Source organism: Centruroides vittatus, unplaced genomic scaffold, assembly GCF_030686945.1.
Source record: "Centruroides vittatus isolate TY-2023 unplaced genomic scaffold, ASM3068694v2 contig_875, whole genome shotgun sequence".
Taxonomy (NCBI): Eukaryota; Metazoa; Arthropoda; class Arachnida; order Scorpiones; family Buthidae; genus Centruroides; species Centruroides vittatus.
Window position 1 is genome coordinate 3,254,358 of NW_027122567.1, and position 18,225 is coordinate 3,272,582.

Sequence of the window (18,225 nt, forward strand, 5' to 3'; positions counted from 1 at the left end):
TATTTACATTATTTTGAAAATTTTGTATTTAATCGTGTTTTAAGATTGCAGAAAATATTTTTTATCATTTATTGAACTTTGTATTATTAAAATCAGAAATAAGAAAGTTTAAACGTGGCTTTAATGCTAGAATTTCATCTTATTAGTTCGTTAAAATTAAAAACAAAAAAAAAAATGATTATATTGAATGCAATTTCAATTTTCTTTTTCAATGAATAATTTTCTTTGAAAATAAAAAAGGAATCAGAAAAGTTTAAGAAAAGTTTTAATTTGCAATTTGATACTTCATTTTTATTTGGTCTTTATAGTTGTACAGTACATTTCTCTAAAATATCGAACAAAAACAACTACAATTTTAAAAATATATAATAGAATATACATAAATTCCTAACTTAATTTATAATTATTACAGGTTTAATTATCATTTAATTATAGGTAATCATTATATTAGATTAAAGATGTACTGTATAATGTTATTTACAATTTAAGTTTGTAAAAATGGATGAAGTTAAAAGAAAAAATAACTTTTTAAATTCGTAGAACAGTAAAATTTTAGAATAAAAAACTTTTTGAACACATTAAGTTTTATAACGAAAAATATCGTTGAATTATCTTTTTAGTAAGAAAAGAATTGGAAGGAAAAAAATTTTTTAGCAGAGCGTGGTTTCGATCCACGGACCTCTGGGTTATGGGCCCAGCACGCTTCCACTGCGCCACTCTGCTACTTGAACCAAATTTGTTATATTATCCTATATAAAGCGTAATAATATTGATTTGAAAAACTTTAAAAAAATTTTTTTTGTATACTATGGTAAAAGTAACTTTTATATGAATATTTGTAAAAATATTTAAAAGTAAATAAATAGTGAAGTATACTTTATTATGTTACATATTTAAAATGACAAATTTTGAAAATTTTCAATCTCTCCACGGAAATGACATCACCATCTTTGACATTAAAACGGAAGTAACGTGAAATAAGTTCCAGAATCTCATTGGATAAGAGGGAGTAAAAATAGCTAATGGTCTAAAATTGGAAATTTGATTTGTTTGATTGGAAATAATGTAAAGATGGCAGATGATTAAAAAACTTTAACTGATATTATGAAAACAGCAATTTGATGAAAGTTTAAAACAGTATAAAAAATGACAGATCAGTCGACCCGAATGACAAACTTATCACATGACTACAGACAAGGACGACGCCAGCCAATGGGCTGGGGGGGCAAGATGATGTAAATTGATAGAGGATATGAATTGTATGTAGGTAAAATAAATACGATTCATAAAGTTTTAATCATTTACCATGTACCGGAAAAGAAATACTTTAATTAAAACATTTTTTTAACTTACAAGAAGCCTAAGAAAATTAATTTAATTAAAACTTAGCATTGAAATAATTTTTTCGAATTTCTAAGGAAGGGCAGCTGCCCCTCCTGCCCCCCCCTCGGCGACGCCCTTACTACAAAGAGCGTTAATTTAGTTAATTAGTGCAAAACTTTCCCAAATTTTGAAATTTAGTGTAAAAGAATCACGAATTAAAACTAATTTAATGCTCTATAAGACATTATAATTGTTTTAAATTCTTGATATTAAATTAACAGCGACTTTGCCATTCTTACCGGAAGTTGAAGTAGTTCATTCGTTTTATAGGAAACACTTCCTGTAATGTTAACATCCTCAATTTAATATCTTAACAACTTGAGATGCAAAGTACATATTCCGCAAAGTAATTAAATTGAATTTTCTGTTTTAAGTTTTCTTACGATTGAATATTGTATTTTCATTACTCATAATAATAAAAATATAATACATAATAGTTTTTATTTTTGGGAAAAAAACTTAAAAAATGCATTAAACAGTATTTTAATTTAAATTATAAAACAATGTAACGGAATTTCGCTCTCTCTAAGCGAATATTATTCGTTTATTTAAAATATTCTTCGACGTAAAGCCGCTGATACCTGTTGAACTGTTGTTTTATCGATTAAAAATTACTCAAAGTTTATTTCCGTTAGCGTAATTTGAATTTAAACGAACCAATTGACTTTTAAAAAGTACAAATAATAGCATCCAAAATCAAAAAATAATTAGCTAAAAAGAGTAGCTAATTAATAAATTTTGTAGTAATAACTATGATAATTTCTTTTTATAAGGATGGTCATACAGAACAGACTGTAACTTCATCTTTAATAACATTTTTTATTTATAGATGAAAATTAGTTTTATATTTTCTAATTTTGGAATAAATTTTTATTTTAAAATTCGTGCCTATTATCGTACATTTAGCCTGTGTAAGTATCTTCTGCAGTTATTTTCGTTCGAAATTGGAAAACATTCTGGGAATTTTGGTTGTCTACAATTTTCTACACGAGGCATATAAAATTTGTCAATAAATTTAGTATGAAAAAATAATGTTTCTATACTTTAAATATCTCTTATTTGATAAAAATTAATTTTCAAATTAAGCACAGGCCTTCGGTTGTTTGTTTTTAATCAAAATTTATTATATTGAGCGCGTTTCTTGGTAAAGCGGCTTTAATACAGCTGGATAATTAAATCAATGACCGTTTCAATTGAAACGGACTATTGGTTTGTTTATCCAGCTGTAGGCCGCGCCTATTGTTTTGTGTGTTCAGAATGCTTTTTTTATTCGTATTATCATCTATAATTTTAAAATATATTTTAATAATATATAATTAAATAATAATATTTAAATAAAAAGTATCAAAATTTTATTACAAACTCTTCAATCATTAGCCTAATGAGACATTATATTTTAATGTAGTCTCACTTATTCTTTCTTTTTATTAACTTTATAAAGTTATAAAAGCCTCACTTCGGTTTTTAGTTAATTTACAATAATTTTATTTTATTTTTCTTTAATTGCCTTTTTTATGTCTGATAATTGCTTTATCAATTTTAAAAAGTTCTAAAATTACTTTATTAAATTTTAATATGTATTTTATGAATAAATGCCAAATTTTTATTTGAAAATATTCGCAGTTTTTATTTATGTAGTTTTTTCCCCCTTAATTATATATATATTTCTTTATAACATCCTTTTATATTTGCTACTACAGAGAGAAAGTGGATGTGTGGGTGTCTGTCTGTGTGTTAATGTAAACTAAATTATATTTTGTGTAGATATATTTCCTTTGTATTTGAACTTTGTAGCTGATAAATAAATACATACTAACAAAAATTTATTTTTCAAATATATTTTTACAAGAAAAATTAAAAACTAAGTTTTTGTCATTCAGTAGATAGATCTATTTCTTTTTCTGGTAGCAACACTACGTCAACACGTTATCGTAGTTCCGTTCGTTACCTGATAAAAAAAAAAAGAAATAAAAAGAAAGATAAAATGAAAAATCAAATATGTATAAATTACCCTATACTTATCAGTCGTGGACTTTTTTTTTTTTTTTTTTAAATAATACTCATTCATATACTGCATTTAAATTATTACACATTATAAACGACTAATCCAATAGCGGGATAATTTATTAAGATAAAGTTTTTGTTAAAATTTCCCTTTAAATTATTTTTTTGAATTAATAATCATTGTCTAGAATTAAAATAGTTTTTAATAAAGTATATTTCCTGTTAAATAAATTAAATAATTTATCGAATGAAGTAATGAGATCATTCATTTGTGTCTACTTTCTTCAAAAATTGTACGAGATTATATTATATATTTGAACGAATGCTTGTTTTTAAAGGCAAGTAATTCTTGAAAATATCGATATATATCATCCTTTAATGTTTGCACTATAAATATTATCTTCAGCATTTTCTTAAGCTATTTTTAACCCCCCCCTAAAAAAGGAAAGTTTTTATTTTCACATTTATAAAGCTTTTAACCTAGTTTCAATATTTTTATGTTTGAATTTAAGTAGTTTAACAAATCTTTGCAAAAAGAAAATTCTTTTATTTTTGTTATTTTATATTTTAAAAGCAAATTTAAATTTGATGATGTGTTAAGATAACACTCATTATAATTTTTATGCTGCCAATTTTTTAATTAAATAATTAAATAATTAATATATAGTGTACATTAAACAGTGATGCACTCGGTGTTTACTTTTAAGGGGAGCCGAGTTGAACAGATAAAAAAGTTTTAATGCGAATTCAATAAAATTCCCATCTTATGTGACTGCTAATTCATAAGTAGTATAGAAATAGAGGACAATATAAATAAACAAATAAATAATGAATTTCAATTAGGAAAAGTTTTTGGAAAATTTTCTACTATTTGTTTTCCTTTTTCTTTGGAGGATACAGGACCCTTGGCTCCCCTGGGTGCACCACTAATATTAAATAATATAGGCCTATACAATATTACAGTAATTCTAAATTAATAATTTTCTTCAAAATAATATTTTTTGATATAATATATACGCAGAAGTTGAATTATTTTTTTACAAAATTTTTAAATTGAAATATTTTTAATTAAAAAAATCATTTTTTTTATTAATCGTAATTGGTTAAAAATGAAACTTGATTTTCAAACAGTATAAAATAATAATTGTATTATATTTCTTATAATTTACAATATATTTCAATGAAAATTAGTAATAAAATTTATTAATGTAAAAGCTTAATCAGATTATATTCATAATTTTATTTTCGGTTAATTATCACCAGATAGACAATTAATGACGTAATAAATTGGAAATTCTGATTGGATCATTACATTTCGCGCTAGATGTAACAGGTCATCTGGCAGCATTTAAAAGTGGGTTTAATTTGTTAAAATGGTTTGTATCCATTTATTTCATTTAAAAAGCAAATTATATTTTTAACAAATTAAAACAATATTTATTAGCATTGCATTATTTATAATGGCATATAATACTGTTGTTTAAATGAAATTATATTTTAAAATATGGCTGTAGCTTCGACACAAAATGTAATTTACACACACATGGACGATTTGCAAAGGGAAAATGCCTCCTGGGAGGGCTTTTTTTTACGGGGAAACTGGTTCATATTTAGGTATTAGACACGTGAAGAAAACCTGGAAAATTTTATGTGGCCAGCCCTCTACATATATATGAGCCCATATACAGTATATATGGAATATCATCACTGACACCCTCAGACTATACAAAAGGGGACAGAAGCTATAAAAAAGGGCATCATACATTATTCAAGAAGCAACAAACTACTTGTTTTGTTGCTTCTTGAATAATGTATGATGCCCTTCAATGGCAGATCAGTGCACCCATAAGGTGGTACCGGTTGCGATCAGGCTAACTTGGCCTTGAAAACAAGGAATGTTCCTTGTTTTTGTCAACATATGCAAAGTTGCCAACCCTCAGCATTTTGTATGCGCCATCAGTGGACAGGCTGCTTCTCTTTTTTGTTACCGTTTTAAAGAATTTGATGATATCACGTAAATACTTCATTTAACGAGTCTAACGCCAGTAAATGTGCCATAGACATTGTATGTATTTTATTACGAACAACTGAAGTGAACCAGAACAACATTCTCAAATTCTTTCAATTGGGGAAAAACCAAAATTAATAATATATATGTTGGTATATGTGTAATAATTTTAGCTCAAATTTGATAATTTTAAATGGCAGATAAGATAAATTGCATCTTCAATTCTGGCAACTTTAATGTTATCAATTATGGTTGACTCATCAGTAGAAGGAAATGAGTTACTTTTACAGTTATACCAAATAATTGAGCAGTGCTTCGGTTTCTTCACCCAAAAAGAAGAAACATCTGATTCATCACTTACAGTGTTGCTACCTTTTCAAAATTGCTGACCTGGACAGCAGGCAGGTCACGTTTGTTCGAATAGAAGTCCCTGATGCATGTGCAATGTTATTTTACCATGCAAGGAATAACATGCATGCCAGTTCTAAACCAGTTAGGGACTTGTGTAGAAGCAGCTTAAATTAAGAAATGAAATAACTTAGCTTTAAAGACCTAAGAAGCAAAAAAAAAAAGGGTTGCCAGGTTGCTACAAAATCCTGGACAAAATTAATTGTTAACCTGGACAATGAATTAAAAACTGGACGGATGGCAACACTAATCACTTAAGAATATACAAGCTGTATGGTATGAACTTTCTCAAGAGAAGAACCATCATCAGCCTTTCTTTTTTTCCAAGATTTGTAATCTTTGCAAAACAGTAAAGCTGATGATGGTTTTACCATACAGCATTGCAGGGTCTCCCTGCATTACTGTGTGGCAAAGGGAAAAGGTATTCAGTATAGTAAGAAAAAGACAGAGATAGGAAATAAATAAACAGAAAAATTATTGTCTTCAATAATTGCAGTGAAAGTCAATAAATGAATGATAGCAACTGTCTTGAGTACATTGTACCATAACAAAAGAAATTATTAACAAAGCAAAACATTGCACAAAGGAGGTCCTCATCATACAATATGACACATCAAGATGGAACACATTGTAAATCTAGGTGTAGATTTATGATATGCCCCCCAAAAAATATTTGACCTTTTTTAAATTGTGATGTTAAAGAATATAAAGCTATTGCCAAATTCTTGACAATGTTTATGGCAATAGCTTTATAAGATAGCATTTGCAGAGATAACATTAAATTTTGTTTTTTAAATTGATATTGCACAATGCTTATACAGTCAAACCTGTTTTTATGCGGTGGATAGGGACCGCATAAAAAAAATCGCACAAAACTTCACGAGTGGCTATAAAAAATAGTTTTTGCAACACAATTAAAAAAATATTTTTTTATGCGGTCAATAGGGACCGCATAAAAAAAAGTCTCACATAGAAAATAACTCAAAACCGTACGAAATAGAATTTATTGACAACAGACATCAGCACTTGACTGCATCATCTCATCGATCGTCTGTTTTACATATTTTTGTCCAGGTGGTGTTTTGTTGACTTAAAAAATAAATTATTTCATTTTTTGTGTATTCATACAATAATATTACTATAATAAGTTTATTTAGCTATAATAAGTCAACGTGAGACATGACAAATTGCACGAGACTAGTCGCCGACTATACCGCACAAATAAAAAATTGCACAAATAAAAATCGCACAAAAAAAGATCGCATAAAAACAGGTTTGACTGTATTTAATATAAGCATTGTGCAATGTTAATAAAGAACTTTTTGCTTTTTATGCTGTCAACACCCTAGCTATTCCCCATACTTCCATTCAAAAGTTGGCAAGTATGCATACAAGAAAGTTGCATGGGACAATGGACAAATATCATTCATTAGTTTTTTTTATATTTGTAATACAGGCTAAAACCTAGAGGTCATGAATTTTTCATTGTTTGTTGATAATGGAATTTGAGGCATCCTTGGAGATTAGGAAGAGGGTAACAGATGAAAAGGGGGCATATGCCCCCTTTTCATCTGTTGTATGGCTGCCCCTGAATATCATACAGAATTTTACCAATGCCAATGATGCATTATGTCAGACAAAGAAAAACATTTGCATGAAGCTCCCAGTTTGAAGGGACAGCTGAATGATTTTCAATCAATTTACTATTCTTATCTTACCCACCTGCAATACAATGACATGTTACAATGTTGCAATGTCAAATAATACCATTATTTTTAAACACTACATACCATGCATACAGTCTTCTAGCAAATAATATGTATTCGAATTAAATAGAAAATATGTCGTGTTTAATTTATCTACGTTCCAGCTGTTACAGACTTTTATGTAACATTATTATTTACCTTAAGTTTAAGTTTTTAAGTTTAAAATGTATGATGGAATAAATTTCCAAAATTTTTTTTAGTCTGGAGCCCTCAAGATCTGTAATATATCAGTGAATACTAGGGTAACCATTTTCTAAACTTCCAAAAAAGAGGACATCCAACATGTGTCAGTATAGGTAGCTTGTTAACATTGGTGCTTGGGGCTATATTACACTACAGTTGTCAACTTCTAAAGGATTGATTCCAAGGGATAGCCACGCCACAAATAATAAATTCTGGATGATTCTGAGAGAAAATTTTAAAAGCAAACTCACCACATAACTTATGTTGCCAACTTTGTCTAAGAATGTTCTGGGAGACCAAGTGACCAAAAAAAAATATATTAAAAATTTTTTATATACATATTGGAAAAGTATGATGATATAAGCAATGCTCCTTGATAGGACTTCCAATGGAAAACTGGCCTCTATTAAGGTGTTAGACTTATGAAGAAAACCTGAAAAACTCCATGGACCAGCCTGTTGGCTAGGCATGACCCCATAACCAACTATCAGTGTTCAGTTGTTTTATCCACGACACAAATACAGTCAAACCTGTTTTTATGCGCTCTTTTTATGTGCGATTTTTATTTGTGCGATTTTTTTAATGCGAATTTTTAATTTGTGCGGTATAGTTGGCGACTAGTCTCGTGCGATTCGTCATGTCTTACGTTGACTTATTATAGCTAAATAAACTTATTATAGCATAAATGCACTTATTATAGTAATATTATTGCATGAATATGCGAAAAATGAAATAATTTACTTTTTAAGTCAACAAAACACCACCTGGACAAAAATATGTAAAACAGACGATAGACCAGACGATGCAGTCAAGTGCTGACATCTGTTGTCAATAAATTCTATTACGTACGGTTTTGAGTTATTTTCTATGTGAGACTTTTTTTATGCGGTCCCTGTTGACCGCATAAAAAAAATATTTTTTTAATTATGTCGCGAAAACTATTATTTACAGCCATTCGTGAAGTTTTGTGAGATTTTTTTTATGCGTTTTTTTTAATGCGGTCCCTATCCCCCGCATAAAAACAGGTTTGACTGTATATACAAAACTTGAAATAAAAATGTTTGTTACAATCCTTTAGACGCCTGGAGTTATTTGATATACCAGTTTCAAACTATGCAAGTGCAGGCTGTGTTTTTTCTTAAATTTACCTTAACCTACTTATATAAAAATAGTAGAAGACAGACATAGATAGATGAAGGAAGAAGAGAGATAGGATAGGGGTACCTGGTTGTTCTGAATGTTCCCTCAGTGGTTCAGGTAGACTTAACTTTCTTTGTCTCACTAGATCAATATTCCACTTTCATGCAGTCTTTGCACCTCTTCCTCGAAATTTCTTTTTTGGAGTTCCTTCTGTAAAACATCTTGAAGACTTCCACTATATCATCTCCTTATCCTTATTCCTGGCTTTAACACAACGCTTCCATATTCTCGTCTTTTACTAACAAAAGACTGAGAGTCTCTCCTTGAGTTGTCCAATCTCTCTGGCGTCTACCCAAAAAGTTGCTCTCTTGCCTTTCAGATCACCCAGGGCCTTTTTCTACCCATTGTACACTTCCCACATTTCCAGGATTTGGGTGTGGGTAGAAAGTTCTTAAATTTTTGGGGAACAAAGAAATTAGAGAACAATAGAAAGTTGATAGATATGAAAAAGATTGAGGAAAGAAAGAAAAAGAATTATAATATAAACCTATAAACTATATACAATTTATGGTGTCATGCCACAGCTGGAAGAAATAATACAAAACACAATTTTTTTAGTTCTTGGCCAATCCATCTTTTGTATTTAAAAAAAAATCCAGCAAATGTCAACTCTTTCAAAGTGTTTCACTTAATCATGTAAATTTTTCAAAGAAAAAAATTATCAATGTCTATCTTTATTTAAATTATTTTGTTGATTTAAGCTTAAAAATTCACTCCATTGTATTAATTTAAAAATATGAACTGTTTATAATTATTGATAGACTATTGGAAATCATTCCATTTTTCTAATATAATTGGTTTAGTTGGAAAGAAATAAAAACTACAATGTAGCAGAATACTATGTTATACATATATTTTTTTTCCATATAATGAAATTTTTTCCACATATTTTTTTTTTCTTTTTCCGAAAGAAAATCAGTCCTTTTCAGGAAACAAGGAAATTAAATATTGATGTTCCATTCCAGTGAACTCCTAGTAAACTAAGAGGATTGTCAACTCTAATACACTCATTGACAAAAAGTTATGCACCAACAAAGAAGTGCTAGAATCAAACAAAACTTTATTAGTATGAATATAATAACAATAGCATACTTCTGTGTTCAAATCGAAGTGTTAACAATTAACATTTCTCTAACATTTGGGAAAACAGCTTGTTGGGCTGCAATTTGAAAAATTGTAGACCTGTAAATTCCCACTGTCATCTGTCCGTCCAACTGTCTTTCCTTAATCTCGAGAACAAAGTTAAATATATGGAAATCTTAGGGGCAGGAGTCCCCAATTAACTATATATGATCTTCTAATGCAAACCAGAAGTCACATTATTTCAATTCAAAAATTTTTCCCTGAAAGGAGTTAATAGATGACCTGCATGACTCTATTGCTAATGGAAAAGTATGATGTACAGGAGCAAGCCACTATTAATTTTCAGTGGCGAGCATATATTTTAAATTAAAAAATTATTAAAAATAAGATAAAAAATTGCAGCCCATTATTGTGAGGATGTCACAATAAAAAATTATTACGTTATTTATTATCTAGTCACCATTTGAGGCTATAAAGAATAAAGTGTTTTTGGTTTCAGATTTGTGTCAATCTGCTTTCAATTATAAAATTGGCAATAAGGTAAAAATCAAATATATTAATGCATCTTGAAAATGGAGTGTTTGAAGTTTACAAGTCTTTGATCTGTCAAGATTATCAATTGCATCATGCTTGGGTTGTTGAAAGAGAGTCTGGAACAGTACCTGACTATTCAATATATTCCTTAAATGTGTATAATTATATCTAGTTGTAAACATGCAATTTTTTAGCATTCAGATGGAGAAGCATTTCTTGATGTAGTTGAAGGACTAGTTAACCTGGACAACTTATAACAAGACAATTGCAGTTTTAGATGTACAATTCTCACCATCAATTAATGTGGTTTGCAAATGATATCAGTTCTAGCAATTGTCTCAAATACCAGAAAAAATATTGACATTTTTGTAACCTAACTGTGATGGTCAGCAAGAATTGTAATTTCAGCAATCTACAAAATGATATGATTATGTTTACAGTACAGGTTGTCAGCAAATGTAAAAGTCTAGTCCAAGAATTAGGATCAACTTTAGATACAGCATTTTATATAAGGAGAAGTTTTGATGCTAGCAAGAGTCAATTGAGAATATTTGAAACCAAATCAACAAAGTAAACAGAACAGAAACAAAGCATCATCCCTCAATACAGTTGTTATAAATAATAATAAAATTCATAATCAACAAAATTGAGATATTAGTTTGAACCAAGCTCTCTTGGGTGTCTACAGAAAAATGGGCACTTGTCCCTCCCTGCAATCAAGTAAAAAGTTCTACAAATTATAATGGTAAAAGTGATTGATGTACACAACCTTACATCCTCAACAATGGGATGCTTTGATACAATAGTGTATTCTATAATCTACTTGTGAAAAAAAGAAATCCAAAAAATTAAACAATTAAATAAAAATTTATTGAAGTAATTGTCTCCAAACTTTGTTCCCTCTGGAAAATTTTCTGTGAATGCCCATACAAGCTCTCATTCATATAATAAAGTAGACCTTGTAATTAGTGTGGAGTAAGACACATATGGATAATCAATGTATCATTGCTAAAAATAAAGAATGCCATTTTTTTACTAAAAGGGGCATTTCTCTTCAGTTTGTCATTCTAAATAATGCTCCAATCCAATCCAATGCTCCATACATTGTGACATGTACAGTACCTCCTTTTTTTGGGTTGCCCTTTTCCTGATCTTAAAGAGAACCTGAAATTTCATTATCAACAAATAAAAAAATTATGGTTTCTAGCAAGCCTATTCTGCAAATATAAAAGAAACTAATGAAAGATATTTGTCCATTGTCCCATGCAATGTCTTTGTATGTTAACCAAAACTATTAATGCATTTATTGTTTTCAAGGTCAAGTTAACCCTGAATGCAACCAGAAACACCTTGTAGGAACACTGATCTGACATTGAATCATAGGGTTTGAAGCTCCTTGCATAATGTATGATGCCCTTTTTTTTTTTTAGCTTGTGTTCCCCTTTTTGATAGTTTCTGTGTGCCATTGTTCCAATCTAAAAACATAACAATTGTCATAGATATCTTTACTTTATGTGAGAACAAAGACCTTCTACCAATAAATGTTTCACTCTCAGATACCTGTGGTGTACATACAAGTGGTACCCTACGGTCCGCGAATGAAAGTACAGAAAGGACTCTACAACAATTATACAAATAACAAATGTCCCTTTATTACACTTTGTACAAAGAGGTTCAATCAGGTATCCCAACTAGTTACATGAAGGTTTTAGACCCGGTGTGGTTTTCACAAAGAACTCCTTGTGCCAAACAAAGCACGAGGTAACCGTTTCCCGATCGCGTGATAATAAAAATTTGGATAACGCAGAACTAACCTAACTTAATTCTAACTTAAAATCTAACTTAATACTAAAGGAAATAATAAGGGAGATAGGAAAGTGGGAAGAAATAAGGATCGAAAAGCTACTTCACCCGGGACTTTCTATTTCAGGACGATAAGCACTTGGGGGGGCTCGGTTCTGTTATCCTGACTTCCGTTTTTCAAATTCTCTCCTCTATATCGTTATTCAAAATTCTTTCCTTACGATAAGTTCTCTGACTTGGTCCCTGCCTGGACAGCCTCGGACTTCTCTCTCGATCAACTTCTTTTCGAGCTCCTTCTTACACGTCCGATCTCCTCCGTGTCTCGTCCAAAAGTGACCTATTCTTGGGCGCTATTCACCCGGCCGCACACTCTACTCTTCTGTGTTCCGATTCTTAGAACCGCTAAACCCACCCCAAGGCAATAACGGTCTTTGAAAGTTTAGGAAAAAAGAAGGCAAAGAAACAAAGGAAAGACTAAGACTAACTAAAATTACCAAATACAAGTATATTATTATGGCCGACGGCCTCATACCAATATAGAAGCATTGGTAAAATCTTCTTAATGTAATATAAACTAGAAATCTTCTTAATGTAATATATTAACAGATGCTCTGGTATCTACCAGAGCATCTGTTAATATATTACATTAAGAAGATTTCTAGTTTTAGGGTCTATAATATCAATTTATTTAGGTTTAAGTGAAAATGTATACATCTACATATCTTTTGATTCGGCTTATAATAAATATATGAACATTCAATAATTTTTTGTCAAAGTTATTAATTATTTTAGAAACTGTGTTACTTTGTGATAACACCTCTAGACAGGGTATGTCACAGAGTAAGGGATATATTGTCACAGGATATATGTAGTCTAAGTTCTCACATGTCTTGAGTTTATTTTAGTTATGTTAAATTATGTGTAACTAGCAGGTAGGCCTGGCGTTGCTCGGGCAAAAGTAACAATAGCGAAGATTAAAATTATTACTTTATAGTCACAAAAAAAAAAGAGTAATTTCTTCAACGAACTAAGTATTTCTAAAGAAAGGTCAAATTTGAAAATCGAATGTTCTAATATTGTTCGATTTTCACGACGTGTTCTGATTATATTGTTCGATTTTCATCAAATGTTCTAAAGAAGAAAGGTCAAGAAAAACCAAACTAATGTGTTTAAATTTGAAAATTGAATATGTTCTAACATATTACTCTTTTTCTTTCTCTTTTTTTTTCTCCAGCGCCGGTAAATCTTGCACGTCGCTTTCTCTTGTTCTCCATTGTTACATAACACTTCCATGGTTGACACTTCCATTGTTACTTAACATTTCCATTGTTAACACCTCTATTGTTACTTAACACTTCCATTGTTGATGGAAGTGCTAAGACTTAATCCTGTTCCTCTCCTCCGTGGGGATGTATTTCGAAAAATCCCTTCTTAGTGTGCGTCCTCGTGACGTACTCTAACTGTGTACCAAATTTCAACTTTCAACTCCTAACCGTTTGGACACGTCTCGATATAGAAGCTTTAATCCTGTCCCTCTCCCCCATGGGGAGGAATTTCGAAAAATCCCTCTTAGTGTGCGTTTTTGTGACGTACCCTAACTGTGTACCAAATTTCAACTTCAATTCCTAACCGTTTGGGCTCTGCACTGATTATTATTATTATGTTGGGTTAAGTGAGATATACTCGGTTAACACCGGTGGCTGTGTACTATGCCGGGTCAGAGTCAAGGCATAGTAACCAAAACAGAAATTAAAGAAGTGTATCAGTGTGTGTGTCTGTATTCAGGAATTTTCTCACAATATGACATGTATTCAATATAGTGGCTTTCTGCAGTATGATGTATGTGTTTCTATTCAATTCCAATGTGCCCAGGCTTTTGTGTAGTATGTGTGGTATGACACCTGTAGAGGAGAGAACGACAGGTACAATAAGCACCCTATCCATCCTCCACAGATGCCTTATTTCCTGGGCAAGTTCTGTGTACTTGCTAATTTTTTCAGTGCATGCGTTTTGTATATTGTGAGTGTTTGGAATGGATATGTCTATAATGTATGTGATTTTATTGTGTTTGTCAATGAGTGTGATGTCTGGTCTGTTGTGGTAAATTGTTTTATCTGTGATTATGGCTCTGTCGTAGTACATTTTGTGCGTGTTGTTTTCCAATACTGTCTGTGGAATGTATTTGTAGTATGGTTTGTGGATGTCTGCTAATTTGTGTTTCTTTGCAAGCTCTTGGTGTATTATATTTGCTACTTGGTTATGTCTGTGTAAATAATCTGTCTGTGCCAAGAGCTTGCAACCAGAGGTGATGTGTTGTATAGTTTCTGGCATGATGTGACATTTTCTGCATGTGTCATTTGTGAGTGTTGCATCTTTGAGTATGTGTTTTCTGTAGTTTTTAGTATTTATGACCTGATCCTGTATGGCAATCATGAATCCTTCCGTCTCCCCAAAGAGGCATCCCCGAGCTAACCAGCTGTTTGACGCAGTTTTGTCAACAAAATCCTGGGCCAGATCGTAAGGATGCCTGCCATGAAGTGCCTTTCGAGCCCACGATTGCTTAATGGTGTCTATGCTTTTTATATGTTGTGTTGTGTCCATATGATGTGAGTGTAAGTTTAATGGTGTGTTATTCGAGTCTGCTAGAGTTACTGCTTTATGTAATTGTGATGTTTCTTGTTTTTTGTAGAAAAACTCTCGCAGTGACTGTATTTGTTTGTAGTGAAGGTTAACTATGTCAATCAGGCCACGTCCGCCATCTTTACGTGGAAGGGTTAATCTTTCTGTGGCGGATTTAGGATGATGTTGTTTATGCTTAGTAAGTGTTGTTCTTGTTTTCCTTTGGAGTTGCTCAAGATCAGTGTGAGTCCAATGTATAACTCCAAAAGAATATGTGAGTACTGGGATGACATATGTGTTTATTGCTTTAACTGTGTGTTTTGCATTTAATTGTGTTCTGAGAATAGCATTTAACCTACTTTGGTATTCTTTAATTAATCTTTGCTTTATTTGTGTATGTTCTGTTAGTTTGGCCTGTTGGAATCCTAAATACTTGTAGAACTCGCCCTCTTCCATGGATTCAATAATGTCTCCATTTCCAAGTGCAAAATCTTCTTTCTTCAGGATTCCTTTTTCTATGTGAAGTGTTTTGCATTTATCTAGGCCAAATTTCATTTGTATGTCCTTGGTGTATGAATGTGTGATTTGTAGGAGTTGATGAAGTTGTTTTTGTGTGGATGCATAAAGTTTTATGTCATCCATGTACATGAGATGTGACAGTGTAAACTGTGTTGTTTTTTCGTGTCTGATATTGTAACCATATTGCGTGTTGTTTAACATGTTGGATAATGGGTTCAGGGCTAAGCAGAACCAGAGAGGACTCAAGGAATCTCCTTGAAATATTATTATTATTATTATTTTGTTGGGTTAAGTGAAATATACTCGGTTAACACCGGTGGCTGTGTACTATGCCGGACCAAAGTCAAGGCATAGTAACCAAAACAGAAATTAAAGAAGTGTATCAGTGTGTGTGTCTGTATTCAGGAATTTTCTCACAATATGACATGTATTCAATATAGTGGCCTTCTGTAGTGTGATGTATGTGTTTCTATTCAATTGTAATGTGCCCAGGCTTTTGTGTAGTGTGTGTGGTATGACACCTGTAGAGGAGAGAACAACAGGTACAATAAGCACCTTATCCATCCTCCACAGATGCCTTATTTCCTGGGCGAGTTCTGTGTACTTGCTAATTTTTTCAGTGCATGCGTTTTGTATATTGTGAGTGTTTGGAATGGATATGTCTATAATGTATGTGATTTTATTGTGTTTGTCAATGAGTGTGATGTCTGGTCTGTTGTGGTAAATTGTTTTATCTGTGATTATGGCTCTGTCGTAGTACATTTTGTGCATGTTGTTTTCCAATACTGTCTGTGGAATGTATTTGTAGTATGGTTCGTGGATGTCTGCTAATTTGTGTTTCTTTGCAAGCTCTTGGTGTATTATATTTGCTACTTGATTATGTCTGTGTAAATAATCTGTCTGTGCCAAGAGCTTGCAACCAGAGGTGATGTGTTGTATAGTTTCTGGCATGATGTGACATTTTCTGCATGTGTCATTTGTGAGTGTTGCATCTTTGAGTATGTGTTTTCTGTAGTTTTTAGTATTTATGACCTGATCCTGTATGGCAATCATGAATCCTTCCGTCTCCCCAAAGAGGCATCCCCGAGCTAACCAGCTGTTTGACGCAGTTTTGTCAACAAAATCCTGGGCCAGATCATAAGGATGCCTGCCATGGAGTGCCTTTCGAGCCCACGATTGCTTAATGGTGTCTATGCTTTTTATATGTTGTGTTGTGTCCATATGATGTGAGTGTAAGTTTAATGGTGTGTTATTCGAGTCTGCTAGAGTTACTGCTTTATGTAATTGTGATGTTTCTTGTTTTTTGTAGAAAAACTCTCGCAGTGACTGTATTTGTTTGTAGTGAAGGTTAACTATGTCAATCAGGCCACGTCCGCCATCTTTACGTGGAAGGGTTAATCTTTCTGTGGCGGATTTAGGATGATGTTGTTTATGCTTAGTAAGTGTTGTTCTTGTTTTCCTTTGGAGTTGCTCAAGATCAGTGTGAGTCCAATGTATAACTCCAAAAGAATATGTGAGTACTGGGATGACATATGTGTTTATTGCTTTAACTGTGTGTTTTGCATTTAATTGTGTTCTGAGAATAGCATTTAACCTACTTTGGTATTCTTTAATTAATCTTTGCTTTATTTGTGTATGTTCTGTTAGTTTGGCCTGTTGGAATCCTAAATACTTGTAGAACTCGCCCTCTTCCATGGATTCAATAATGTCTCCATTTCCAAGTGCAAAATCTTCTTTCTTCAGGATTCCTTTTTCTATGTGAACTGTTTTGCATTTATCTAGGCCAAATTCCATTTGTATGTCCTTGGTGTATGAATGTGTGATTTGTAGGAGTTGATGAAGTTGTTTTGTGTGGATGCATAAAGTTTTATGTCATCCATGTACATGAGATGTGACAGTGTAAACTGTGTTGTTTTTTCGTGTCTGATATTGTAACCATATTGCGTGTTGTTTAACATGTTGGATAATGGGTTCAGGGCTAAGCAGAACCAGAGAGGACTCAAGGAATCTCCTTGAAAAATTCCTCGCCTAATAAAAATTTGGTTTGTTTGTATGGAAGTGTTATGGGCCCTGAGATGTAGTGTTGTTCTCCAGTGCTGCATAGTGTTTTGAAAGAATGCAATGAGTGATGGATGTATTTTGTACATGTGTAGGATATGTAGCAGCCAACTGTGTGGAACACTGTCGAATGCTTTTCTGTAGTCTATATATGCCATGTGTATGTTTCTGTGTTGTCTGTGTGCTTGCCGTAGAATGACTGAATCTACGAGTAACTGTTCTTTGCATCCCCTGTGGTTTCTACGACAACCTTTTTGTTGTTCTGTTAGAATGTCGTGTTCTTCAACATGTTTGTATATTTTGTTTGCAATACAGGATGTCAATAATTTGTAGAGTGTTGGAAGACATGTAATTGGTCTGTATTGTGTGGGGTCTGTGGTATTGTTGTTTTTAGGTTTCATGTAGGTGATGCCCTGAGTAAGAAAATTTGGCATGTCTTGTGGATTGATGATGATGTGTGTTAGGTGTTTAGCTAGTTCCTGGTGCAGTGATGTAAACTTTTTGTACCAGAAATTGTGAATGTTGTCTACACCAGGTGTCTTCCAGTTGTGTGTTCTGTTAACAGTGTATTGGAAATCATGTATGTTTATTTCAACACAGGGCATAGTTGGTATGTTGTGCAAGTTTCTGTTCTCCTCCTCGATCCAGCCTGCATCA